General features: G+C 47.9%; 1 pseudogene; it reads right to left on the bottom strand.

Moving 5' to 3' along the window:
- Positions 1-5,592: 5,592 nt before the first annotated feature.
- Positions 5,593-12,927, bottom strand: LOC147087885 (putative G protein-coupled receptor 139; annotated as a pseudogene).
- Positions 12,928-26,771: the final 13,844 nt, after the last annotated feature.

Consider the following 26,771-nt stretch of genomic DNA (forward strand, 5'->3'; position numbering starts at 1 on the left):
CTAAAGGGTACAATCCTAAAGGAGGTGCATGAACAGAGACCTAGGGATATATGTGCACATATCATTGAAGATGGCAGGGCAGGTTGAGAAAGCAGCTCATGAATAGGCCTATCGTGTACAAAAGCGGGGAATTATGATGAACCTGTATAAAACACTGGTTCGGCCTCAACTGGAAGATTGTGATCAATTCTTGTCACAACACTTTCGGAAGGATGTGAGGGCATTAGAGAGGGTGCAGAAATGATTTACGAGAATGATTCGAGGGATGAGGGAATTCAATTACGTGGATAGACTGCAGAAGCTGTGGTTGATCTCCGTAGAGTAGAGAAGATTGAGAGGAGATTTGATAGACGTATTCCAAATCATGAGGAGTCTGGAAAGAGTAGATAGAGTGAAACTGTTCCCATTGGCAGAAGGTTCGAGAACCAGAGGACACAGGTTTAAGGTGATTGGCAAAAGGACCAAAGCAACAGAAGAAAAAATATTTTTTACGCAGCCAGTGTTTAGGATCTGGAATGCACGGCCTGAAATGGTGGTGGAGCCAGAGTCAAGCATAGCTTTCAAAAGGGAATTGGATAAGTACCTGAAGGAAATAAAGCAGGGCGACGGGAAAGGGACTCGCTAAAGTGCTCTTGCAGAGAGCCAGCACGGGCACAGCGGGCCGAATGGCCTTCTTCTGTGCTGTAACCATTTTATGATTCTATAATTGCAAAGCGTTAAAAATATTATATGTGTAATTAGCACGGAATTATAACACCTCTCCCCCACTGTTAAAATAAATACACATTCTTTATTTCATTTGGAAAGAGGACAAAACAAATGACAATGAAATTGTTGAGATTGATGGAAAGTCGGTATGTTTCTGAATAGAAAGGAAATGTATTTTCAAAGGCGTTAATTTCAGACAAGTGCTGGATCTGCATAAATTTGAGAGATGAAGGAAACGGCAGCACAGAGCCGCGAGCTGGACATGGTACATACCGGAAGGAATAAAATGCCCAGTTTCAGCACCGTGAATGGCAAGTTTGCAGCCAATTACAGGGTCCATTTAGTTACAGATTTCACTGGTCAGCAGCCGAATGGTCTCACCAGAAAGGATGTTTGATGTCGGGATATCAGTAATTTATTTAGCGATTTTCACGGTCTTAGGGTCTCCCAAAGCACTTCACAGCTGACTAGCTGTTTTTTTGAGATATAACTGCTATTTTATGGATTAACGTGGCAGCCAATTTCCCACAAACTATAATTAGCTCTGTTAATCTAGTGAAACATAAGTGACAGTGTCAGCCCCTTATATTTAACTAGATTCATCTCCTGGGATTGAGAGCAATATATTAGCGTGGATTGATGATTGGTTAACAGACAGAAAACAGAGAGTAGGTATAAACGGGTCATTTTTGGGTTGGCAGGTTGTAACAAGTAGAAAAATAGAAACATAGAAGATAGGAGCAGGAATAGGCCATTCGGCACCTCGAGCCTGCTCCACCATTCAATGCGATCATGGCTGATCATCCAATTTCAGTACCCAGTCCCTGCTTTCTCCCCATACCCCTGGATCCCTTTAGCCTTAAGAAATATATCCAACTCCTTCTTGAATATATTTAATGAATTGGCTTCTACTGCCTTCTGTTGTAGAGAATTCCACAGGTTCACCACTCTCTGGGTGCAGAAATTCCTCCTCATTTCTGTCCTAAATGTTCTACCCCTTATCCTTAGACTGTGACCTCTGGTTCTGGACTCACCGACAATCAGGAACATCCTTCCTGCATCTAGTTTGCCCAGTCCTGTCAGAATTTTATAAGTTTCAATGAGATCCCCTCTCATTCTTCTAAACTCCAGCGAGTACAATCCCAATCATCCCATTCTCTCCTCATACGTCATTCGTACCATCCCAGGTATCAGCCTGGTGCCGCAAGGATTGGTGCTCGGCCCTCAGCTCTTTACAATCTATAGTAATGATAGGTAAGGGGACCGTGTGTAATATATCCAGGTATGCTGACTTTGCAAAGCTAGGTGTGAAGATGAACTGCAAGGAAAACGCAAACAGGCTGCAAAGGGACATAGACAGGTTAAGTGAGTGGGCCAGAAGTTGGCAGATGGAATATAAGGTACGGAAATGTGAAGTTGTCCACTTTGGTGGGAAGAATAGAAAAGCAGAATATTTTGTAAAAAGTTGGCAGACTCGTAAATGTTGGGATTCAGAGGGATTTGAGTGTCTTTGTAGAGGGATCACAGAAAGGTAACATGTATGTGCAGCAAGCAATTAGGAACACAAAAGTTTTTTAAGCCTTTATTGTAAGGGCGTTGATTTACAAGAGAGAAGAACATTTCTGCATTTTCTGCTTTGTGAAGCCACTCTTGGAGTACTGCATACATTTTTCGTTTCCTTACCTAAAGATGGATATACTCGCTTTGGAAGTGTTGAAGCGAAAGTTCCCTAGTTGATTCCTGGGATGAGATGGTTTTCATGTGAGGACAGATTGAGTAGAATGGATGTATATTCTCTGGAGATTAGAATAGTGATAGTTAATCTCATTGAAATGTCTACATTGCTTAGAGGGCTGGACAGGGTAGATGCTGAGAGGTTGTTTCCCCTGGCTGAACAGTCTGTAACCAGGGACCATGGTCTCAGGATAAGTGGTCGGCCATTTAGGACTGAGATGAGGAGACATTTCCTGGAATTCTCTACCTCAGAGGGCTGTGGATGCTCTTTCGTTGAGAAAATCCAGGAATGAGCTCGAAAGATTTTTGGACACTAAGGATATCAAGGAATGTGGTGAGAGGGCGGGAAAGTGGACTTGAGGTAGAAGATCAGCCAGGATTGTGTTGAATGGTGAAGCAGGCCTGAGGGGCCCTATGGCCTACTCATGTTCAAATGGAAATGGATATTTCAGATAAAAAGAAGCAACAACTAAAGATTCTGGATATATGCAACCAAAAAAGAAAATAGTGAAAACTAAGAACCGGTTGTGTGCAGAAGCAAATCAGTTGATGATTAACGTGTAGACCCAGCGTCAGATTTACATTTTTGGAATAAGTTTATCCTGATTTATTGTAGAATAAATGCATTATTACATTTCACTCCCTCTGTGGAGGGGACCCAGGTCCAAGGCCCGTGTCCCCAGGCGAGAACGTTCGAGGTGACACAGGTCCAAGGCCCGTGTCCCCAGGCGAGAACCTTGGAGGTGACACAGGTCCAAGGCCCGTGTACCCAACGAGAACCTTGGAGGTGACACAGGTCCAAGGCCCGTGTCCAAAGGCGAGAACCTTGGAGGTGACACAGGTCCAAGGCCGGTGTCCCCAGGCGAGAACCTTGGAGGTGACACAGGTCCAAGGCCCATGTCCACAGGTGAGAACCTTGGAGGTGACCCAGGTCCAAGGCCCGTGTCCCCAGGTGAGAACCTTGGAGGTGACACAGGTCCAAGACCCGTGTCCCCAGGTGACAACCTTGGAGGTGACACAGGTCCAAGGCCTGTGTCCCCAGGTGAGAACCTTGGAGGTGACACAGGTCCAAGGCCCGTGTCCCCAGGCGAGAAACTTGGAGGTGAAACTGGTCCCTAGCCCGTGTCCCCAGGCGAGAACGTTGGAGGTGACCCAGGTCCAAGACCCGTGTCCCCAGGTGAGAACCTTGGAGGTGACACAGGTCCAAGGCCCGTGTCCCCAGGCGAGAACCTTGGAGCTGACACAGGTTCAAGGCCCATGTCCCCATGCAAGGACCTTGGAGGTGACCCAGGTCCAAGGCCCGTGTCCCCAGGTGAGAACGTTGGAGGTGACCCAGGTCCAAGGCCCGTGTCCCCAGGCGTGAATGTTGGAGGTGACCCAGTTCCAAGGCCCATGTCCCCAGGCGAGAACCTTGGAGGTGACACAGGTCCAAGGCCCGTGACCCCAGGTGAGAACCTTGGAGGTGACACAGGTCCAAGGCCCGTGTCCCCAGGCGAGAACCATGGAGGTGACACAGGTCCAAGGCCCGTGTCTCCAGGCGAGAACCTTGGAGGTGACACATGTCCAAGGCCCGTGTTCCCAGGCGAGAACCTTGGAGGTGACCCAGGTCCACGGCCTGTGTCCCCAGGTGAGAACCTTGAAGGTGACACAGGTCCAAGGCCCGTGTCCCCAGGCGAGAACGTTGGAGGTGACCCAGGTCCAAGACCCGTGTCCCCAGGCGAGAACCTTGGAGCTGACACAGGTCCAAGGCCCATGTCCCCATGCAAGGACATTGGAGGTGACCCAGGTCCAAGGCCCGTGTCCCCAGGTGAGAACGTTGGAGGTGACCCAGGTCCAAGGCCCGTGTCCCCAGGTGAAAACCTTGGAGGTGACACAGGTCCAAGGTCCATGTCCCCAGGCGAGAACCTTGGAGGTGGCCCAGGTCCAAGGCCCGTGTCCACAGGCGAGAACCTTGGAGGTGACACAGGTCCAAGGCCCGTGTCCCCAGGCGAGAACCTTGGAGGTGACCCAGGTCCAAGGCCTCTGTCCCCAGGCGACAACCTTGGAGGTGACCCAGGTCCAAGGCCCGTGTCCCCAGGCGAGAACCTTGGAGGTGACACAGGTCCAAGGCCCGTGTCCCCAGGCAAGAACCTTGGAGGTGACACAGATCCAAGGCCCGTGTCCCCAGGCGAGAACCTTGGAGGTGACCCAGGTCCAAGGCCCGTGTCCCCAGGCGTGAATGTTGGAGGTGACCCAGTTCCAAGGCCCATGTCCCCAGGCGAGAACCTTGGAGGTGACACAGGTCCAAGGCCCGTGACCCCAGGTGAGAACCTTGGAGGTGACACAGGTCCAAGACCCGTGTCCCCAGGCGAGAACCATGGAGGTGACACAGGTCCAAGGCCCGTGTCTCCAGGCGAGAACCTTGGAGGTGACACATGTCCAAGGCCCGTGTTCCCAGGCGAGAACCTTGGAGGTGACCCAGGTCCACGGCCTGTGTCCCCAGGTGAGAACCTTGAAGGTGACACAGGTCCAAGGCCCGTGTCCCCAGGCGAGAACCTTGGAGGTGACCCAGGTCCAAGGCCCGTGTCCCCAGGCGAGAACCTTGGAGGTGACCCAGGTCCAAGGCCCGTTTCCCCAGGCGAGAACCTTGGAGGTGACCCAGGTCCAAGGCCAGTGTCCCCAGGCGAGAACCAAGATGGCAAAGTAATGGGTGTGAAGCCAAGGTCAGAAATCCCCTGTGTCCCGCCATCGGGGGGCCGCAAACCTGCTGCAGCCAATGTTCGACTGATTACCTCTCTTGAAGAATGTTTTTTGGTTGCCAGCTTACAATCGACCTATTGGCAAAGCCCTCGTGAGAAACTTCTCAGCCGCTAGCACAGCTGAATCAACCAGTGCCATGTTTCCTTATTGTTTACACTCAGTTGTAGTGAGGCTGTCTTTAATAGAATTGGCATTGTTGGATACCTCAAGATGCAAGTTATGCATCAAATATAATATGAAACACCAATGAACAAAGCTACTCCCAGTGTGATATAACTACAGGAGAACAAACCTGTGCCCCACCCACAACCCCCACCCTACCCCGCCCACCAGCCGCCCCATTGCAGAAAGCTCATGGATGAAAGAGATTGAGATGAGAATACTGTACACAGGAGATCCCATTTCTTTCGATCATTTCATCAATTTGACTATTAGTATCAGCGGATATTTCAGCGCATTCTTCAACTCCTCCATGAATTTTTTCTGGGTCACGACATAAATACACGTGTTTGTGCAGCAGCTCAATAGGAGAAGCATGTGTCCGGATTCCTGAAGAATAAAGACTGGGTCATTGTAACCTGTATAGACATAAATGCCTGTGATTCGGTAATAGAGGTGATGTACGGTGTATGTCGCCCATAACATGACGAAACTTCCGGATATACTGAAGGGTAAAATGATGGATTTTTTCCGGTTCTCCAACTCAGGATCAACTTTATGTTCAGCAGTGTTGATGCCCCTCAATGCCCGTCGGACTCTACTGGAGGCTAATATGTGTCTTACTGTCAGTACATTGAACAGTAAAATAAGGAAAATTGCAAGACACGGTGTTAAAATATGATTACTCCAGGAATATGCTATCCACGTGGGTAAAGTATAAAAGTTGGATTTGAGGCCACAGAACATTAGGACGTTATTAATAAAATACAAAGGTTCAAGTACAAAGTACCATGGGATATTTTGCAAACAGCTCAGAAGAAACACCGTGCCTATGATCGGAGCTGCCGTTTTCTCGGTGCAATATGTCCTTTTCAGCTTCTGGCAACAAATAGCAACGAATCGATCAAAGATGAAAGCGACTGTTAACCAGACAGAGCCGTTTCTGCAAGCATAAACTAGGACCGTTTTGAGATTGTGATGAAATATTCCATTCATCACTGCCTGTGACTGTGGTTGGTTTCAGTTTCATTTCCCTTACCTCTGTTCCATTTCCTCACCATTGTATTGTACTATGTGTAGGGCTCCGCCCATACCTGGCCCATTGTATTGTACTATGTGTAGGGCTCCGCCCATACCTGGCCCCTATGTAAGCTGGCCCAGCCTGCAGCACACCCAGTGCGGCAGAGCTCTGGATGGAAGATACCTCTCTCCTGTGTGTTACCTTCTAAGTCAATAAAAGCATTGTTTTGTTTCGCTAACATCGAGTCTCGGATTTATTGAGGCACATCAATTTTATTGACTTAATTTTCAACACAATGGATCAACTCTTGAAACCCGAACGTTTGGATTTGGACCAGCATGCTTCGGACGCATCGGCATGCTTTGGACACTGGTTTATGTGTATGGAATTCTTCCTGGACAATTCCGCTGCCGTCAAAGGCGCTACGGACGCTGCGAGTATGAAACTCGGAATTCTGCGGAATGAAGTAAGCCACCGGGTTTACCCCCTCATCCAAGACGCCGACACGTACCCGGCCGCCTGCGACATCTTAAAGGCACATTTCCAGCAGCCTACGAATGAGGTGTATGCTAGGCATCTGCTCGCTACTCGCGCACAGCGAACTGGGGAATCGGTGGAGGAGTTCCTAGGCACCCTGAAAACGCTTGGCAAAGACTGCAAGTGCCAAGATGTAAAAGCCACAGTGTACACTGACGAGCTTGTTCATGATGCCTTTATCACAGGCCTCAGCTCCACTTACATCCGGCAGAGACTGCTGGAAAAAACGGGATTGGACCTGAAACAGGCTGCGGACACAGCGCGATCCCTGGATGTGGCCCAGAGAAACTCAGGTGCCTACTCTTCAGCCGGCGCCGTCCACGCCGCCACGTGCGTACCAAGGGTGCCGCCATCTTGGAAGGCATTTTCCCCGCCCGGCAGCCCGACACCGTCGGGGCCCCGCTCTCCCCCCAGAAGCCCTACGACAGCCGCGACGCGTCAGGGACCCAACTGCTACTTCTGCGGGCAGCCGAAGCACACCAGAAACCTGTGCCCGGCGAAAGGCACCACCTGCTTTAAGTGCGGTAAGAAGGGGCACTTCGGGAAGGTGTGCAGAGGGAACCCCGCCGGAAAACCCGCCACCGCCGCGTGTGTGCCGTGGGAGCGGCCATCTTGGACGCCATCTTGCCCGGCCTCGTGGGGTCCGCCATCTTATGAGCAGACAGCGTGGACGCCATCTTGTCTCGATCAGGGCCCTACAGTGGCATCGGTCACAGTGGACCAGACCAGGCCGCACCCGCTGTCCAAATCAATGGTGGACATCGAGGTAAACGGGTGCGGGGTTAAATGTTTAATTGACAGTGGAAGCACGGAGAGTTTTATCCACCCTGAACTGGCACAACAACTCTCCCTAAAGGTGGTCCCTACTCGGGGTACCGTCTCTATGGCTGATAAAACCCAGACATCTACCATCATGGGTTACTGCACGGTACAATTGTCCGTTAACGGAACTGTATACGATAATTTTAAAGTATTAATCATGAAGAATTTATGTGCGAGCGTGATCTTGGGCCTAGATTTCCAGTGCAACCACCAAAGCATCACGCTCAAGTACGGTGGGTCCCAGCCACCCCTCACAGTGTGCGGTCTGGCTACCCTGAAGGTAAAGCCACCTTCGCTATTCGCGAACCTTACCCCTAACTGCCGGCCTATAGCGACCAAAAGCAGGAGGTACAGCTGGGAGGACAGGCGGTTTATCGCGACCAAGGTAGACAGGCTCCTGAAAGAGTGCATTATTGAACGCAGCAACAGCCCGTGGCGTGCCCAAGTGGTAGTGGTAAGGGGTAACGAGAAGAAACGGATGGTGATCGACTATAGCCAAACGATCACCAGGTACACCAAACTAGACGCCTACCCGCTACCCCGCATATCAGAAATGGTGAACCAAATCGCCCAATACCGGGTGTTCTCCACCATCGACTTCAAGTCAGCGTACCACCACCTCCCTATCAGACCAGATGACCGCCCGTACACCGCCTTCGAGGCAAACGGACACCTCTACCAATTCCTCAGAGTCCCCTTTGGGGTGACGAATGGGGTCTCGGTCTTCCAGAGGGAGATGGACCGGATGGTGGATGACCACCACTTGCAGGCAACCTTCCCCTACCTCGACAACGTCACCATCTGCAGTCACAACCAGCAGGATCACGACTCGAACCTCGAGAGGTTCCTGAAAACCGCACAAAAACTCAACCTCACCTACAACGAGGACAAGTGCATTTTCAACACCACGTGCCTCTGCATACTGGGCAGCGTGGTGGAGAATGGGGAAATCAGACCAGACCCCGACCGATTGCGCCCCCTACGGGAGCTGCCCCTGCCCAACACTCCCAAAGCCCTGAAAAGGTGCCTGGGGTTATTTTCTTATTATTCCCAATGGGTCCCCAACTACTCCGACAAAGCCCGCCCCCTCTTGAAAGCATCCTCTTTTCCGCTCTCTGCTGAGGCCCACGCCACCTTCAAAAGCATTAAGCAGGATATTGAACGGGCCACGCTACAGGCAGTGGACGAGAACACTCCATTCCAAGTGGAAAGTGATGTGTCTGACTTTGCCTTGGCGGCCACCCTCAACCAGACGGGGCGGCCCATAGCTTTCTTCTCGAGGACCCTTCAAGGGCCCGAGATCAGACACTCCTCCGTGGAAAAGGAGGCCCAAGCCATCGTGGAGGCAGTGCGCCACTGGCGCCACTACCTAGCCGGCAAACGCTTCACCCTACTTACCGACCAGCGGTCGGTAGCGTTTATGTTCAATAATAAACAGAGGGGGAAGATCAAAAATGATAAGATTCTTAGGTGGCGGATCGAGCTCTCCACCTTCGAGTATGACATCATTTACCGGCCAGGGGCCCTTAACGAATCCCCTGACGCCCTCTCACGAGGGATGTGTGCCAGCACCACTGGGGATCGGCTACAGACCCTCCTCAATGACCTCTGCCAACCAGTGCTCACGCGGCTGTTCCACTTCATAAAGTCCCGCAACTTACCCTACTCGATTGATGAAGTTCGGTCTCTGACCAGGAACTGCCGCACTTGCGCTGAGTGCAAGCCTCGGTTCTACCACCCAGATAGAGCCCACTTAATCAAAGCTACATGGCCCTTTGAGCGGCTCAGCTTAGATTTCAAGGGCCCCCTCCCGTCCGTCGACCGCAATGTTTACTTCCTGAACATTGTGGACGAATACTCCCGGTTCCCATTCGCCTTCCCCTGCCCAGACATGACCAGCGCCACGGCCATTAAATGCCTCAACAGCCTGTTCTGCCTGTTCGGAATGCCGAGCTACATCCATATGGAAAGGGGGGTGTCCTTCATGAGTGAAGAGCTACGCCAGTACATGCTGCCCAGGGGGATCGCCATGAGCCGTACCACCAGCTACAACCCCCGGGGTAATGGTCAAGTGGAGCGAGAGAACGGGACAGTACGGAAAGCAGTCACTCTAGCTCTAAGGACCAAGGGCCTCACCATCTCCCGCTGGCAGGAAGTCCTCCCAGATGTGCTCCATTCGATACGGTCGCTATTGTGTACTGCCACTAATGCCATGCCTCATGAATGAATGTTTGTCTTTCCCCGGAAATCCACCTCAGGCGTATCCATGCCGTCATGGCTCTCCACCCCAGGTCCGGTATTCATGCGAAGGCATGTGAGGGGCCACAAGACGGACCCTCTCGTGGAGCCAGTGCACCTACTCCACGCCAACCCCCAATACACGTATGTCCGGCACGCCGACGGAAGGGAGGACACCGTGTCCATAAAAGACGTCGCCCCAGCTGGTAACGAAAACAACCATGACAATAGCAGCAACAATGATCACAGCAACTCTTACCCACCCACTACTCTTTCATCACCCCCGGAAGAACATCGACCAATGGCACCCCCACCAACTACCCCTTCAACAACCCTGGCAGCACCCCCGGCAAAGACCCAGGAGGCCGCCGGGGACACCCAGCCGACACCCGCGGCACCACAACAGCCACGTCGGTCGCAGAGGACTATCAAACCCCTGAACAGACTAAATCTATAGAAGGGGTGAATGTGATGAAATATTCCATTCATCACTGCCTGTGACTGTGGTTGGTTTCAGTTTCATTTCCCTTAACTCTGTTCCATTTCCTCACCATTGTATTGTACTATGTGTAGGGCTCCGCCCATACCTGGCCCATTGTATTGTACTATGTGTAGGGCTCCGCCCATACCTGGCCCCTATGTAAGCTGGCCCAGCCTGCAGCACATCCAGTACGGCAGAGCTCTGGATGGAAGATACCTCTCTCCTGTGTGTTACCTTCTAAGTCAATAAAAGCCTTATTTTGTTTCGCTAACATCGAGTCTCGGATTTATTGAGGCACATCAGAGATGGCATGCCAGAGTAACGGACAAGGCGCTAACTGGATATTAAATGCCAATGATCCCGTTCAATATCACACCGGTGATAACGACCAGTAGATCCGTGACAGCCATAGCCACTAGATAGAGAGTGATGCATTTGGAGAGACTGCACTTCCCCCGGCACAGGATCACAATTGCCATTATGTTAACTGCAAGAAAGAGGGAAATCATTGACTAGACTCCCAGTACAAAGCATCAGGATTTTGTCTGAATTTCACAGTTTCATTACTGCCTCTGTGGAAGGAATCGAAACACCCGCTTTGTGGTGACTGAGGATAATTTTAACCTCACGCGTCGGGCGGGAAACCCACAGCATCGAGAAAACGCCAGTTTTACTGCGTCCAATATTAACTCCATTCATTTCAATGGAGAGTAAAACCAGCGTTGTACGCGATCCCATCAGTTTTCCAATGGATTGTTTGGGTTTGTTTCAAAATAAAACAAAATAATAATTAAACTGTGTATTTGAAAAAATTCATAGCACGTGAGTGGTAAACGTGAACTAATATCTAAAATATACAATAAGGGGAGGCGAAAGGATGAATTGAAACGAATTGAAATGGAGGTGGGAACTTGCAATCGGTGCAGCCACGGCTTTCAGATAAACCCCCGCATCGTGCAACAGAAATACGTCAGTTTGAATTCGGGCGGTTTCTATAACTGGCGGCCGATCTGCAATGTCAGTTTTATTCCCGATGGCAAGTTGGTAATTTACTCCATTGTGGCAGGTCTTCCTTAGAAAAGATGCAGAGACTATGGAGAGGATACCGAGGGAACCAACTAACACAACACCGGGGAATGCTGGGCTTTAGTTGACAAAGTAGGCAGGGGATCCTGGAGCTCGGTGCATTTGAATAGGGAGTTTAAGAGGCGATCTGGTAAACGTGTTCCGACAGCTGAGAGATTTCCATAAGTCCAATAAGGGAGAGAGAAAAAACATTTGCTCTGGCGGATGAACTGTATTAATATAGGAAAAAGAAAGATTAAATCTTCACCAAAGAACCTCGGGAAATGTTAGGATATTTTTGGGGTCGGGTTGGTGGTGGTGATAGGAAATGAAATAACCTACCAGAGGCTAGGATGGAATCGAGGAAAGGGGTGGGGACTCGGAGTAAATTAATTTCTGGTTCAGAAGCGATGTTCTCGATAGCTTCATTATACGATTTTACAATTGTCCCTATACCACTATGAATATTTCCAGAGGGAGATGTTGTAGTGTGACAACATACATTTTTAAAACATTTCTTCTTTGATGCTGTCTGGATGCAACCAGCTGGAGTTAGTTCCGGGAAACCGCGGATGCGCCTGGAAGTTGCGATTTGTGATGACAGGATCAGAGCTTAATGCTCTCGCATCACATTCTTCTATTACGTTCGCGGAGAGTCATCCGTGATATTGTTGATGTGACGTGAATCACTGAAGGGTTGACATTGTAAGATGCATCAGGAGAGGAGATAAAGTACAACTGAGAGTAATTTGCGCAGTTCTGGTCTGCATGCTGTGAAAAGCATATAGAGGCACTGGAGAAGGTGCAGAAAATATTTCCAAGGGAGAACCAGGAACTGAAAGGGTAGGACTATCAGGAAAGATTGAACAGGCTGGGAACCTTTTTTCTAGAAAAGAGAAGGCTGAGGGGTGACCTGACAGAGGTCTTTCTATGAAAGTGTTTGATAGCGTAAAGGTGGAGAATATGTTTCCACATGTGGGGTTGACTAAAACTTGGGGACATAAGTACAAGATAGTCACTAATATATTAATTAGGGGATTCAGGAGAACATTCTTTACCCAGAGTGGTGAGAATGTGGAACTCGCTACCATGAGTAGTGGCTGAGGCGAATAGCATAGATGCAGTTAAGGGCAGCTAGATAAACACATGAGGGAGAAAGGATTAGAAAGTTATGCAGAAAGGGTTAGATGATGAGAGGTGGGAGGAGGCTCATCAGGAGCACAAGCACCGGCTTAGACCAGTTGAGCCAGATGACTCTTTGTGTGCTGTACATTATATGTAATTCTATGTATGTAACATATGCAACAAGAGACTTATTTACATAATGAACAAGATGGCAATAAAATGACATACCTGGAACACCAACAGCCGCAAGAATTGGGTAATAAATAGCATACACCGGACCCGTAGCTGCTTCATGCATCTTCTGTTAGATTCAGGCTGTGAATACAATGGTTCGGGGACATGCACCGTGATGGGGTAAAAATCGATCCTGATATACACTTGTGGGACGTCTCCCGTGACTCAATGATGTAACATCATTACTGCTGTTAGTGAGACTCATTTAAACAAACAAGTTGCTTTCGCTTTACTGGATTTAATGTAATCGAGCAAATATAAATGATGTCGCAGTAATAACAGCCCAATATTATTTTGACATTTGATCTGCGAAAAAAAGCTTTGTCCATCAGTCATATACATTTGAAAAAGTTACTATTTGATCCCATCTATTTTATGTGAAAAACAAGCTAATTTAGGCTGGTAGCTTCATGGGCCGCCCATTATACAAATCGTCCTATTCTCATTATTACTGATTTCAATGGCACGCTGTGGGTGGCTGATTCGAAACAATTCCCTGTAGCAGCGAGATCCACATTGTGGCCACTCGCTGGGTAAAGAGGTTTATCCTGAATTCAGTATAGGAATTATTGGAATAATGTTAAAACAACAGTCTGAGAGAGGACAACAGGTGTCTCTCCCTGGAACTAAGACCACTTTCCTTGGATGGTACTTCAGCTCTGTGCGAGAACAGCAGGAGATATGTGATGCTCTGGAAGGTCCTGTGATTGTTGCCCGCCCCCGACCCCCAATGAAAATCTGGCAGCTTTATAAGATGACATGCAGGGTGAGTTGCCATGGAAACTGTCAGAGTTGTCAGCAGAAGCTCCAACATGATGAGCGCCAGTGTTGTGTTCTTGGAGTTGACACTCGCCCAATGTTGGACAGAATGTTCTCCATGCTCTGCTAGAAGCCCAACACAAGTTAGAGTTGGACTCCACCATGCTCGGAGCAATTGCCTGCAAGCCCGCTGGCAGGCTTCCCAGTGAAAATAACATCTCACCTAGGCGCCTATCAGCCATCTTCGGTAGCCTCGGCCCTCAAAGTCCCCTGCAGAAGAGCTAGTATATGATATCTCCCTCTGGCGAACTGGTACCTATGGTGTCCTGTCACCAGCCCTAGAACCTGCCCACTTGTGTGCAGTGATTCTCCCCGTGAAGACATGTCCTGCAGTGTAGTCTCCACACTATGTGTGTGCAAATCTCTGACTTGGTGCTGGAAAGAGTTAGATCGAGGGCTCGATCGATTGGGTTCAAGGAACAAAGGAAAGTTGGTGCAGCTGAGAAATGTGACCCGCGGGTCAGCGGCCGGAGCAAAGCAAACATACAGGTGTGAGAAGCGGAAAGTGAAAGTCAGAGTTGGTAAGGCCGCAGTAATGTGTCAGTGAAGTGAAAGTAGGGGAGTGATGGAGGAAGGAAGGAAAAGTTGGGAGGGAGGCCGGGTCGTATTTTGGAGCGTCAAGCACAGGCACGTGAATAAGCTAGAATTTGTAATGTGCCTGTGTTGCAGTGGGTAAAAGAGGTAAAATAAACTGTGCTGTAACTCGGAGACCAACCGAAGTTGCTGCGACCGAAATCTAGGAACCTGAGTCCCAAACAGTGCAGGAACTGCTCAGGATTCAACCTTGGCCTGTGCTGTGTTAGTCCATTACAGCCATGTGTTAAAGTGCAGATGCAGAGCACGAAGTTCCCATGTTCCCTGGGCGGATCCGTGTAGGGTTCACTGTTTGGTGCGCTTGTGATGGAGGGGACGGGACTGTGTGTGTGAGACAGGCGGGTCCGTGTGGTGGGGGTCGGGGAGTGGGTATGGCATTTTGATTTTGGGGAGGAGGGGTGGATTCGTGTGAGGCAGAGCCGAGTCATTGGGGCCGATTTTCCCGCAGGTGTGGGGAATTGTCGGTTCCTCGAATGTCGGGATTCCCACACGAGTGAAAATGGGTCTGCCAGATTGATGCAATTTCCCCTCAAGTGGCCAATTCATTTCCAGCGTGGGAACACTTGCTAATTGACTATTTCCAGTGAGAAAGTCGGACAGTATGATGTCATCATTCGTGGTGCTTTTAAGGCCCACAGCAAGCATTGCTTCCACTGCAGGCAGGCAAACGAACCATACAGGAGGGCAGAGGAGCCTACAGCAGCTGTGGCCAGTGCCAGGCCCCAAGCTGCCTCCAAATTCGAAGAGGCTTCACTGCAGGCATTATTGGATGGGGTGAGGGCCCACAGGGCGGTCCTCTTCCCTAGGTCAGGGAGGAAGAGGCCTCCCACTGAGACCATGGCTGCATGGATGCAGGTGACAGTAGGTGTCAACTCACTGGGCGTCACCAGATGAACTTGGATACAGTGTCAGAAGCGATTCCATGACCTTCACCGTACAGGAAAAGTAAGTATGAAGTTTCCATCACCCTCAAACTGATCCCCATTGCCTTTCCCCACCAGCACTCAGCTTTAGCACTCCCTTCCTCCACATCCCACTTCACAGTCACATCCATACACCCTTACCCATTCCCTCTCTCTCTATGCTCACATTCACCTAACTATTCCCCCATGCAGCCCTCACACTCCCTCTCACTCTGATGCTTTGAGCACAACTGACAACACACAGGGAGGGCCCTTGGTCTTGCAGCCTCACACCATCTTTGTCTCCCTCTAAGTATCTATGCTATGCAATCTCTACACTCACTCCTTTACTCTCACTCAAACTCCACGTGTCTCCCTCATTGCAGGAAAGGAGAGCTCACAACAACAGAGAGCAAGCCAGGACTGGAGGAGCCCCACACTCAATAGCCCACCTGACCCCCTGTGATGAAGGAGTCCTGGAAATTGTCAGGGCTGATGTGGCTGCAGAAGCTGGGGAAGGAGAGACGGGGCAGTCCCACAAGCTCTTGGCAGAATAGTTTTCCATCACTCTCATTGACATAGCATGAGTCGCTGTTATGGTTCTGAAACTACATAATTTGGACTTATGAGCATCTGCAAAATCCAATGTGCATGTAACCTTGGCATCACATCTCTAACTTTTTCCTTTACTTCCCCACAGGACCATCCAGAGCCCCCGTCCCCACTGCGGAGGAGGAAGATGCTGAGCAGCCAGATGCTTCAGAGGAAGCTCCAACCTCTGAGGGCGCAGCGTCAGCAGAATTCAGTGCACCCAGCACCAGCGCAGACACTCACACCTCGGTGGGACCTTCGCGAGATAGGGTAGTTTTGTCACCTGGTGTACCACAGCTCACAAGTGAGCATCAGCAGATGGTGGAGACAGGGACAGCAGTAAAGAGTCCTCGTCGGAGGGCGCAGGACTCTGCCAGCTCAGCTCAGCTGCATCTCGACCCTCTGGCTATGGGTCCATCCGCAAGAGAAGAGTTGATGGATCTCCATGCACAGATGCAGGAGTCTCTGGTAGGTTTCATCTCCAGGGTCGCTGCAAGTGTGGAGCGAATGGAGGAATCCATAGCGAACATGAACAGAGCCTTTGTGGAATCATTGGTGAATGAACGCATCACTACGGAAAGGATGGCAACCTCCGTGGAAAGGATGGCTACAGTAAAGGAGAGGATGGCTATGGCCATGGAGGAGCTAAGTCTCCAGAGTGTTGAAAACATGGCGAGTGTTCAGAATAGTCTGACATCTCTGGAGGAGCGATGGTCAGCTATTGTGCAGAGAAACCAGACCTTCATAGCAAGCCCTCTGAATAGGATTGCCATTGTAGAAACGGGTCCCCATGGCCCCCTGATGTGCAGCAAGCTGCTCTCAAGCCAGTTGCAGGCACTGAGGGGGGCCTGACCCATGAGAGGGTGGTTGGTGGCCGATCTCAAGGAAGTGGGGGTTCCTCTCCAAGTGCTCACGCTTCCATGCCACTGCAGAGCCCTCGGTCAGAGCCCTGCTGGAGTCCACACCCAACTGAGATAAAGGTCTCAGCCCCTGCACAGCTGCAGGAGCAGCAGACTGCTGGCGAGCCCCCACAGGCTCACCATCCTAGAGGACGCCCACCAAAGATGTCGAGACAGGAGCAGCAGGAAAGTTAGCAAGCGGCCTCCAAATCTGCTGAAGCCACAGGGAACCATTAGGTAGGAGCACGCGTAAGAGGAAATTAAAGCACTAATAGTCACAAGGGTAGTCACTTGGGTAAAATGTTGTGTTTATTTTAAAAATGCCATCAGTTGGTTATCGTCAATAGAATTTCTGATGGCAACTTCTGCACTTGTGGCGTGTGTCATTTCGTGAATGGGGCTGGAGGTCCTCTAATGCCAAGAGGGGAAGGAAAGAAAGGCCTCCCATGCTTCTGGTCGGTGCCTCAGTTGAGGAAGTGCTGAGTGAGGCTGGCGAGAGGGGCTTCCCAGGAGCTCACACTGGAGAAGTGTGTGAGGCTCCAACCTTCCACAGCTGTGCCTAAGCCTGGAACAAGTTGCCCCAAGCCTGAAACAACAAGTTCCTGCAACCTACAAATGATGTCTGATTAAATCTCTTCGTTCCTGATTGACCTGCAGCCGATAGTCAGCAATCCAATATTGTTCATGCCAGGTTTCATCAGCGGGGGTCCCACCAGGCGTGTTTAACGTGGGAAAAGGCTGAAAATAGCAAGGGCCCCTTAAAATGGCATTATAGATGCCAATTATTGGTGATTAAGGTGCCTGAAGACCACTCCCGCCTGCTGTGGGCGGGACTGATTCGGGTGGAAAGAAATGCCTGGGTGAAAATTGGACGGGGTGGGGAATCAGGCGGGGGAGGGGGGGCCGCCACCCCCTCTTTTTGCGATGTCGCCCCCCCCCAATACGTCTGAAAGCCCGCCTAACGGCTCCAGGAAAATCGGCCCCAACAGTGGACTATATTTATGTCTTTCCTCAGAGAGTGATGATGCAGATAGTACAAGAACTTTGCAAGAGACGCGGGCTGAACAAATGTGGCTTTGATATGCCGACCATCTGCATCCCGAATCCCAACAAGGTAGGGCCGTGTTTCCTCAATGTTAATCCGGGAAGTACAGAGCTCACAGAAACAACGCTCCTTAGACACTGCACGTGCGGATTCCAATGTGCATGTTGGCTAAGGAACTGGTATCAACCGCAGAAGCAGAGGGCATTCATCAATGGGGTAGAACGAATGAAGCCAGATCCTAATATCAGTCCTGCGGTGCACGGTGTTGGGTGACTGCTGTTACCCAACTTCTTAAGCGATTTGACTGAAACAATGGAATGTTAACAAGCTTCCATATCACAAAATTGTGCGTGTGAGTGGGAAATTGAAATATTTTGCCCTTTAGTTTCTTTTGACATACGGGTGGTTCTGGATAAGTAGCTTTTATTGTCCCTTCCAAGTTGCTTTGAGAATATGGCGGGCATTTTCTTTGAATCACTGAAGGCCTTTTGTTGCTGGTGCTCCCAGGATGTCGTCAGAACACGATATTGACCCAATCCGGTGAAGAAATAGAGATACATGTCCCTGTGTTTGTGAAGTGTACCTTGTAGGGTAACTTGGACATGTTGGTGCTCACATTAATCTGTTGCTCTTGTTTTATTTGCGGTCGAATTCACGGAGGTGGAAAGTGTTGGCCAAGTAACATCGGCGAGTTGCTGCAGTATATCCTGTAGACCGTGCACACAGCAGGCGCTTTGTGTCGGGAGTGTAGCGGTTAGTATTGGGTCGAATAAAGGTCGATTTAGGGAATGGATCACAGTTTCGCAGATAACCTTCAATGTGTAACAGTGTAGACTTGTGTATTTTTTATCTCGGAAACTTCAGGAACGTGTAGAGAATGTAGCGGGGCCGGTTAATGTTTTACAGGCAGGGAGGAAACGTGGTTTCATAACCAATAAACCATTGACCGTCCACATGCAGTGTTGCAAGGACATTGGGAAGGTAAAAATAGTTTTAGATTGTATTGCTGCAACAGCACAATGTAAACTGAGAACACTCTAACGGGGCTTTGACATGGTTCCGCTTGGAATATTGCAGACCATGTTGGCAGGCACAGATAGTGAAGGTACAGGAGGAGAGCGATCAAAGCGATACCCATTCTAAGGGCACTTTATTATTGGGATAGGCTTCATAAATTGAGGTGATTTTCACAAGAGAAATGTTAGTTCTGTGAAGATATAATTGAGGGCTGTAAATCGCTGATGAGATTCAATTCTGCTCAGTTGTATGAGTTACTCGGTTCCTGGGAGAACTCGGGACAGTGAGTAAAACCACGTCGACAAAGTGTTAGGTTAGACATTCGGGCCCAGGGTCCTCAAATTCTGGAGCAGGTCACTGAGACGTGCAGTGAATGTAAATTCACCACAGTCCAATCTGAGCACAAAGAGTTACTGAGTTAGCGGTACAGTTCTGCAATTGGTAAGTCACGGGCTAGCTGGAGGACTCTTGGTTATTGTACTCTCCAGTCACTTTGCTCGATTAACTTAGGATTCGGAAAAAAATTGCCCCGAGTTTTTCCTCAATTTACAACTTTTCTTTCCTCTGTGTTTTACCTCTGCGAGGGCCCGTATGACCTGGGGTCAGCAGGTGGGGGTGGGGTGACGGGGGCTGCTGGGTGGTTGCTATTTTAATTGGCTACAACATGCCTGCTACGGAGCAGATGACATTTATCAGGCCTTTTCCTGTGTTCGTTTGTGTATTCTAATACCTAACATCAGCCCCTTTATCGAAAAGCGGTAAAAAAGGCACAAGCAGTAGATGGATATTGAAAAGAGCAATAGAGCAGAATAATAATGGTCAATCATCGTCAGATTTGGGTTTCCAAAGCTTGTTTTTTCTATCACGAAATGAATCGTCATATGGGCAAGGAACTTTTGGATTCTGGGTTCCTTAAGGGTAATTTTATCTGTAGTGATCGAGTACAGCGAGCGGTAGTGGATTGACCGTCCTATTCAAATCGCCCGATTTTATTTCCCTTTGCAGTTATCCGATATCGATGCGATATCGCCAGTTTCACACTATTGGACACAATTAAAATGAACCCCATTGAGTTAGCGTGGGAAACAGCGCCCCAAATTCTCAGTTAAATACAGCCTGGAGGTAGCGAGGTCGCAGAAGGATCAGTTATTCATCGATGTGGATAAGGGGAATGCAGTGTGTCCTTCGGAATGAGATGCCTCTAATTTATCAGTTGGTAGTTCCTATGTCTTTTTGCAACTTTTGGACTGGCAGCCAACACGTTGCGTCAATCAGATCCAAGAGGTGTGCACGACAATAGAACAGACGGTAAACCGGACAGTTGAGAACACGCTGAGCCAGCTGGAGAAGGACTGCGAGCTGAGCATGCGCACCACCAGGAGCCAGCTCGAGGAGAGCAGGTGAGGCTTTAGTGTGAGTTGTGTTCAGGACAGGTGCAGTGCGACTGGGCAAACAAGGATAGGAATTAACAACATTGTCAGAAATGGTAACCTTACCAGTATTATAACTGAAGAGGGCATCGGGGCAAGGAGACTCGGCTCGATATTCCTTTCTGCGCTCCTCTAATTCTGGCTTCTTGCACATCTCCGATTTTAATCGTTCCACGATTGGCGGCCCTGCCTTCAACTGCCGAGGCTCTAAGGTTTGGAATTCCCTTTCTAAGCCTCGCCACCTCTTCACTGCTCTTTCCTCCTTCAAGAGGCTCGTTAAAAACTGCCTGTTTTCTTCTGCCCTATTATCTCCTTATGTGGCTCGGCGTCAAATTCTGTTTGATAACGCTCCTGTGAAGCGCCTTGGGACGTTTTACTACATTAATAGCGCTATATAAATATAAGCTGTTGTTATTATATCATGAATATTTAGTTAGGAAAATTTGACTTATTTCTTCAATACGTCAAGGTGATCTTATCCAAGATTTCTTGTTAATGGGGTAGTTGAGAAAGATTATTGTGAACTTTTTATATACCAAGGCAGGCGAGGTAGAATCGGGGAATTAGGAGCAAGAACAGAAATCGAATGACCCATTTCATCCGAAGTGAACGGAGATCGTGGAATCATTTACCATGGAAGAGAATTGAAGCGAGCAGCGCAAAGGGCCTGGAGTCAGGATTGAGCGATATGTGTGTGGATGTACAAAGCATTCTAAACAGAGTTGGAGTTGGAAGCTACAATAATTATGGAGAATAGAATGTTTCTTTAGCGGGAACATATCTTAGATTTGGACTGGCCTTGGAACTTAATATTCCACGTTTCGTCCTTGCCTCTGCCCATCTGCTGTTGAAACCCTCCTCCATGCTATTGTTACCTCCTGGCCGCTCTCCCTTCTTTCACCCTCCATAATCTTGAGCTCATAGTAAACTCTGCAGCCCCTGTCTTAACTTGCACCAAGCTCCGGGCAGCCATCTCCCCTGTCAGCACTGACCTACATTGTTCCCTTGTCCAGCAACACGTCGAGTTTACAATTCTCATCCACCTCTTAAAATCTGTCTATGGCCTCGCTAACCCTTATCTGTAACCTTCCAAATCCCTGCAACCCTCTGAGAATTCTGCGTTCCTCCATCTCTTCCCTCTTGTGCATCCCGCACTTTCTTCGGCCCACCATTGGTAGCTCTGCCTTCACCTGCCTAGGCCCTAAGCTCTGGAAATCCCTCCCTAAACCTCTATACTTCTCCAAATCTCTCTTCATATAATACAATCCTTCAAACCTACCTCTTTCAACAAGCTTTTGATCACCCATCCTAATGTATCCTTCTTCGGCTCGGTGTCAATTTTATCTGATTATGCTCCTGTGAAGTGCCGTGGGACGTTGTACTATGCTAAAGGCGCTATATAAATCTAAGTTGTTGCTGCTTTTATGAGCGAAAGGAGCCGCAAAAGGTGCTGGAGTGGCAGTGTTAGTGAATCATTATATTACAGCGCTAGGAAACAATGACATCACAGACGTTGCAATGAGACAGAATTCACATGGACAGGGTTAAGTATTAGGATGGGCCAATATACAATTCTCGATGTACATAACAGAACGTTAAAGGTATGTGATAGAAGGGGAGAATTACAGCCAGTTCAAAGGATAATGTAAGAACAAAGGCTGAATCATCTTGGGAGATTTTATCTATCCCAAGGTAAACAGGAATAAACCGAGTATGCGTGGTCAAAGTGGAGAACATATCTTTGAATGGGTCCGGCACTGCTTGTCAGTTCAGCATGTTTCAATTCAACAAGAAAAGAAACATTGCTTGCTTTAGTTCTGTAAATTTGAGTGTAGTAAATAAGTGCATTGAGAGTAGGTGAGAAAGGTGGAAATGGTTACCACCACATATTGGGAGAAATGGGCGCATCAGAATGTTGGCAATTTTCACTTTGGGCAATAACGTAAAATGGATGATATCGGTTGGACCACTCGTGATAAACCTCACGAAATTTTCTTTTCAATTAAAGTCATTCGGGAGAGATGTAAAACCGGCTACCAGTTTACTACCAACCGTTTTGCACCATGGCACACAGCCAGAATTACACCAGGGCAAGGAAAATCGAACGGGCATATACTGGGCGGCTAAAAGGACATCGCCTATTGAACACTATCGCCCATAGTTAAAATAACCCACAATGTGAATCTTCAAATGAAGGCGTCTGATGAAGTTTGAGGATAATAGTGTTGAATGTAATCATGTGAAATGTAAAAAGTTTAATGGCGTTTACAAAAGGGAGAGCAGAAGGTTTAAAATGGGTTATTAAGCTGACAACAGGTAGCATAACAGCAAATAATAAGAGCTTTTATAAATATACAAAATAAAACAATTAGTTAGACAGGGTAGGACCGATTTAAGAATAAAGTATGCGGTGGTGTTAATTATAACGTTATCTCATGGTGTAAAATGGACGATATAGAATTATCCGTACAATGTACACCATGAAGTCAATCAAAGGTAAAATTGGACGTGGCATAAAATGGCGACCAATTCATAAAAGGCCACTTTGCACCCGCGCTCAAAGTTAATTGAGATGAATATATGGTAATGATGGCTGAACTCATGTAGTAAGAAATGGTCCAGCTTCGGATCACTGTTGTTGATTCCTGGTGTCCTGTGGTGCTGAGTTCCCATTATTACACTAATTTGTTGCACTTTTGGAGATTTCCACCAGTTACTTAAGATAGTGATTCTGACTTTCAATTCAGTGAACAGGGATCTAAGAACAGGAAATCCTGGATCAAACATATGTTCTTCAGCTCCTTGGCATACCTGGCACCACTCTCTCTGCTGACAAGTTTCATCATTTCCAACACATCAAGAGAAAGCCTCGCCGATATAATAGGAGACGACTAGGCCCACATTTCGCTGATCTGGGCGGCATGACTCTCTTTTAATATCCTGAGTCTCACCACTGAATATCTGCCAGTGTTAGGCATATATTTGTTTGACTGGACTGCGTAGATGGAGCACTATTCTATATCACGATCTATACCTGTCCCGTGAGTCTTTGAGGAGAAAATAAAGAGGGTGATTTACTGTGTATCAAACCCGTATTCTACCAAACCGAGGAGTGTTTGATGGAGCAGTGTATAAAAAGCTTTACTCGGTATCTAATCCATGCTATACCTTCCCTGGGAGGTTTAAATTGGACATTGTTGCGAAAGCTTCAATTTGTATGTAACCAGTGCTGTAACTACCCTGGGAGTGCTTAATGGGACAGTATAGATGGAGCTTTACTCTGTACCTGATGCATGTTTTATCTAACCCATACTGTACTTTACCTAATGTTAGTCGATGTGAGTGTTTGATTGGGCCTTGTGGGGGAAGTTTAACTCTGTATCTGACGCATGCTGCACCTGCACTGGGAATATATTGATGGGACAGTGTAGTGGGAGCATTACTCTGTATCTAACCCGTGCTGTATCTGCCCTGGGAGTGTTTGATGGGACAGCGTAGAGGGAGCTTTACTCTGTATCTAACCCATGCTGTACCTGCACAGGGAGTGTTTGATTGGACAGTGTAGTGAGAGATGTCCTCTGTAGCTGATGCATGCTTTATCTAACCCTTACTGTATCTAAACTAATGGTAGTTGATGTGAGTGCTTGAATGGATATTGCTTTACTCTGTATCTAATCCATGCTGTACCTGCCCACTGAGTGCTTGATCGGGATTGGACCTGCTCTGTATCTGACCAGTACAATGCCTGTCCTGGAAATGTTCAATGGGACAGTGTAGAGGCAGCTTTACTTTGTATCTAATCCATGCTCTACCTGCTCTATGTGTGTTTGATGGGGAAAGTGTAGAGCGTGGTTTACTTTGTATCTAACCCGTGCTGTACCTGCCCTATGTGTGTTTGATGGGGACAGTGTAGAGGGTGGATTACTTTGTATCGAACATGTGCTGTACCTGCCCTGTGTGTTTGATGGGACAATGTAGAGTGTGGTTTACTTTGTATCGAACCCGTGATGTACCAGCCCTATGTTTGTTTGATGGGACAGTGAAGAGGGAGGTTTACTTTGCATCTAACACGTGCTATACGTGCCCTATGTGTGTTTGATGGAACAGTGTAGAGTGAGTTTTATTCTGTATCTAACCCGTGTTGTACATGCCCTATGTGTGTTTGATGGGACCTTGTAGAGGGACCTTTATTCTGTATCTAACCCGTTCTATACCTGCCCTGATTGAATTTGATGGGACAGTGTAGAGGGAGCTTTACTCTGTATCTCTCCCGTTCTGTACCTGCCCTATGTGTTTGATGGGACAGTGTAGAGGGAGCTTTACTCTGTATCTAGACCATGCTTTACCTGCCCTGGGAGTATTTGATGGGACAGTGTGGACGGAGCTTTGCTCTGCATCTAACCCGTGCTGTACCTGCCCTATGCATGTTTGATGGGACAGTGTAGAGGGAGGTTCACTTTCTATCTAACCCGTGCTGTACCTGCCCTATGTGTGTTTGATGGGACAGTGTTAAAGGAGCTTTACTGTGTGTCAAACACCTACTGTATCTAACCTGGTGGTAGATGATGGCAGGTGTAGCTGGCGTTTTCAGCTCCTAGCCTTGCTTTGTTAGAAACGAGGCTCTCATTTTCTCTGGGCACAGAAGGAGGTGGTGGGCGAAAATATGATAATATATTTCTGAGAAATAACGAGGTTGTTCCACTTCTCCGGTCATTTTCAATATTGCAATTAACGTTTGGAAATTAGATTTGGTTTGATGTCCACTTCACATGTTCATTTTTTGCTCTGTTGATCTCAGCTGCTTAGGCCTTTGATATTCCCATAGATTGCTCAAGAACTGAAAGTTATTGTCTTGTGACAGGGGCCAGCACTTTATTTTAGCAAGAGATGCTCAATCTCACCTGCAATGGACCGTGATAACATCTTACATTAACGTGAATTTCAAAGATTGCAATGTGAGAGTTGTATTCCACCTTTATTACAGACCTGCTCAATGTGACACTTTGTTACTCTTCTCTTCTGGCTAGTGGTGTGTATCTACGACCTGGAACTGGTTCACCAGAGACAGTTATCTTCTGGCGCTGATTATGCTGATCGGATTCATGTTCGTTTCGATGTTCCTTTCAAAGTGCTACTCGAGGTAAATGTTACAGTAACGGCGGAAGATGCACTGGAACAAAAACAAAGGGAGCGAGAGATAAAGGGATAGGTCTAGGGGGACTGAAAGAGTCAGATATAGGAAGAGAAGCAGTAATAGATGAAGGAAGCTAATACATGTCAGAAAGAGACAAAGGCATCTTCAAACAGACAGCGAGATCTAAGGGAACAAACAGAGACAAGGAGAGATAGAAACAGGGAGAGGGGGCTTAAAGAGGAATACAGGCGAAACAGAATGACATAATTATAAGGAAGCATAGAGAGAGAGAGAGAGGAGAACGATAGAGACATAAACAGAAAGTGAGGAAACCAAGAGAGCGACAGGAAAAAAAAGAAAGACTGAAAGGGAGAGAGCGAATGAGAAATATAGAAAAGAAAGGCAAAGCAAGAGAGAGAGAAAGAGAGAGAGTGACAGAGACTATCATCAGTAGATGGTTAGGCATTTAACCAGGGAGGAAGATTTCTGTAGGTGCAGTTTGCCAGATGTAAAATAATGCTAGATTGTGACTGAGGAGATGAGGAAACTGCTCATCCACACATGGTACCCTGGGCTGCGCTGAATTTCTCCCTCCATTTTTCAGCACAAAAGCGACCCTATTGAGGAAGGAGAAAAAGAAACTAGAAGCAAACCGTGACTATGTCCAATGTGTTGTGGTTGAGAAAAAGGTTAACATTCCCTGTCACCCTGTCCTCTCTCTAATTCTAAAACTCTACCTCTCTCTAATTCTAAAACTCTACCTCTCTCTAATTCTAAAACTCTTCCTACCTTCTTTGCTATATCAACATTTGCATTATATTTGCCTTTTACAGGCCCAGTACTTAACTTCTGTATTTGCATATCTCTTTCTCGACAATTATTTTCTCCAGACATTCCAGTGTTTGATGTAATTCCTTCTGGAATTTCCTTTATTAACACGGGAATACTCCTTTCTTTGTTGCAGGCACAGCTCTATGACATGTATCTCTATCAGTGTGTCTCTGAACAGGAACTGAGGTAAAACTGACCAGCAGTAGGACTTCGGAAAGTGCCTCCCTTGAGACAATAACATGACGCGATTTCTAACCCCGGGCTGAGGGAATGGTAGTATGGTGTTTATGTTAACTGGGCTAGTAATCCAGAGGCCTAGTCTAATAACCTGATGAAACCTGAGTTCAAATCCCACCACGGCAATGTTGTAATTTAAATTCAGTTAATTAAATAAATGTCTCGAATAAAAAGCTAGTATCAGTAATGGTGTCTATTGGATTAATGTAAAAAAAAATCTGTTTTAATATTGACCGTTAGGGAAGGAAATCTACCGTCCTTACCTGGTCTGGCCAACATGTGAACCTAGGCCCACAGGAATGTGCTTGAATCTTAACTGCCCTCTGAAACGGATTAGCCAGTCACTCAGTTGCAGCAAACTGCTACGAATAAGAACATAACTTGAAGGACGATCCGAGATCGACCTCGG

This window comes from Somniosus microcephalus, unplaced genomic scaffold (genome assembly GCF_052327205.1).
Source record: "Somniosus microcephalus isolate GS21.2 unplaced genomic scaffold, FLI_Smic_1.0 unresolved_chr5, whole genome shotgun sequence".
Taxonomy (NCBI): domain Eukaryota; kingdom Metazoa; phylum Chordata; class Chondrichthyes; order Squaliformes; family Somniosidae; genus Somniosus; species Somniosus microcephalus.